Genomic DNA, 2,782 nt, shown 5'->3' on the forward strand with positions numbered 1-2,782 from the left:
AATTTTTCACAAAATTTCCCCCCTCCCCACCTTGGAAAAAAGTCTACTTTTTCAAAATCAGTACCCAAAAAAATCCTGGCTATGGGCCTGATTGCACCACCCTTAATATTTGAGGAATTGATAAAAATTACCACTCAAAATGAAGAGTTCCAATGCAAAAGCTGAATTGACACATGATCATTGGTACATGGTCCAAAATATTATTTCCTGCATATCAGTTGTGTCAGATAGTATTATACTCTGACAGAGTAATGCATGCACAAATGTCAGTATGAGATGCTATCAAGTAATATGAGTCTGATGTTGACAAAATCAGATGTTAATTTATGATCATCACATGGTCTCTGTGTTTTCCACAGACACATGTTAGCTTGTGTCCTTGGCCCAACACTATTAAAGGATGTCTCCAGCAATCACAACATTATGCCTAATATGATAGAAAATCAATTATCAAGCATGAATCGCATGGTTTTATTTGAAAAACAAACTCATATTGACCATAAAAATGAATTAGTACAGCCATCTCTCAACAAGCGATATTCAAAATTCCCAGGTGCGAAATTGTCCAGTGCAATGGCGTACATATGCGGTACTAGTAATATAATGAAGGCTAACAAAAATTAAGCACAAGTAACCATGACATCATTGCACTAGACAATTTTGCCACAGGGATGTTGAATATCGAGAGTTGAGAGCCGACTGTTTTATTAATTTTATGATCAATGAGTTTGTTTTAAATAAACATACTGACAAATGGCAGATGACTATAGACTGTTCACGTCCACATCCTTTTGTGTTATTTGTGCTATAGAGGGTGACATCAACAACTTTTTTTAATGCAAAGCCATTTTTGCCTTGGTTGTTACCATGGTTACTTGCACTCAGTGAATCATATAATGCACCTCACAGGTTTATTTAGGGACAGTTGATAAAAATCTATTACTTGGCATTCTACATAAATCACAACATGCAAGAAACAAGTGAAAAGTGGTCAACAGCTTGACTCATTTTGCATGATTGCATCATTATGAAGTTTGTTTTATCATTGAAAAAAATTTCACAATCATGACACAAAAATGTCACAAAATGTGGACCAGTGTAACATTAAAAGCTTAAGGGATCTAAAATGAGCGTTTATTGCGTTTCGACAGTATTTTTTGTGGGACATGAGAGCACCTCAGACCTATCAAATTGCATTCTGAATACTGAAGCATGCTTTCTGATATCAAATAATTTTCATTTTTGAAAATCACAATATAATACAAATTTTATGACAAATTATAAAAATTTGATATTTTTCAAATTTTGATATATAACAGTCCTCGAAGTAAATTATATAAATCTAATGATATATTCTTAAAGTGTATGTAGCAGGGAGGAAAAGCCGACGGTCAATTGAAAATTTTGACCTTTAGTATTAAAGATATGGATTTTTTCCCAAAAGACCTAATTTTTTTTTTTTTTTTTGGGAAAAAAATCCATATCTTCAATACGAAAGGTCAAAATTTTCAATTGATCGTCGACTTTTCATCCCACCTACATACACTTTAAGTATAAATCATCAGATTTACAAAGTTTACTTCAAGTACTGTTAAATATCAAAAATATCAATTTTAATGATTTGCCATAAAATGTGTATTAAATTGCGAATTTCAAAAAATCAAAATTATTTGATATCAGAATGATATTCTTCAGTATTCAGAATGCAATCGATATGTCTGATGTGCTCTAATGTCCCAAAATAAATACTGTCCATGCGTTCATACCCCAGCCCTTAATTAAGGCAGCTGTGTACTCTCAGATATGCATGTAGTAAAAGTGCCATAACTTTGTAATTATTCACGCAAGACATGTAAAAGTATACATTTTATAAAGGCAAGACATCAATGAATCTCAATATAAGTACACCAGTTTTGGTGTAAAAACAACAATTATGAAAAAAATCACAAAAAAGTGAATGTTTGTTTTTTTTTTTATGGTACATCATAAGAAAAAAACACTCTTTCAAAAAATTTTGTTTTGCTTTTTTCTTTATCTTGAGGCACCATTCCAAAAACATTTTTTTTAGTTTTTTGATATTGACCTTATTTTTGGAGATATTGACCATATAAGGCATCAAAATGAACTTTTTAAAATTCAGAACCGCCTATTTGAACAAAATGATGCCTAAAATTGGAAATAGACCAAAATATAAAAAAAATGAGAAAACCGTTTCTTAAGTCAATCATGCTTTTTATGATGAGCATAATTGCTTACCTATAGATGCTGTATTTATTGAGTTATCGTGTACCTAAATCGTCATTTTACCGAGAAAATGAACATTGAAATAAAGGCCGTTGTAAAGTGGTCACATTTTGCATTTTGATCGAAGCTTACAGGAGAATCGACAGTTCTTGTTTTTCTACCTTACATTACGTGAACATCGGGTAAATCCACAGCCCCTTGAGAGGTTTGAGCGAAATCTATTCATATCTTGGATGTTTAAATCGGGGAAAGAACTTGAAAAAATCACATTTTATCAGCTAAAAGCGGAGCCATTTGACCGCTAGGTTTTGTGAAATCAGTGCTTCGCGGTGTTTCCATAAGATCGCCACGCATGCAGATAAGCGTCAGCGTATCGTAGTGTATATTGTGCGTTACCAAATTGCGCGATACATAGCGATGAGTTGTTCTTGGCGTGTACCCTGCTGGTACAACAAAGATTTTCTTTCCTTTTAAATTTCAAACACGAGTGGAATAGTGAAATAAAATCCTTAAAATATTGCAGTTGGAGTTTATAAAT

The sequence above is a fragment of the Amphiura filiformis genome, chromosome 15, assembly GCF_039555335.1.
Source record: "Amphiura filiformis chromosome 15, Afil_fr2py, whole genome shotgun sequence".
NCBI classification, from domain to species: Eukaryota; Metazoa; Echinodermata; class Ophiuroidea; order Amphilepidida; family Amphiuridae; genus Amphiura; species Amphiura filiformis.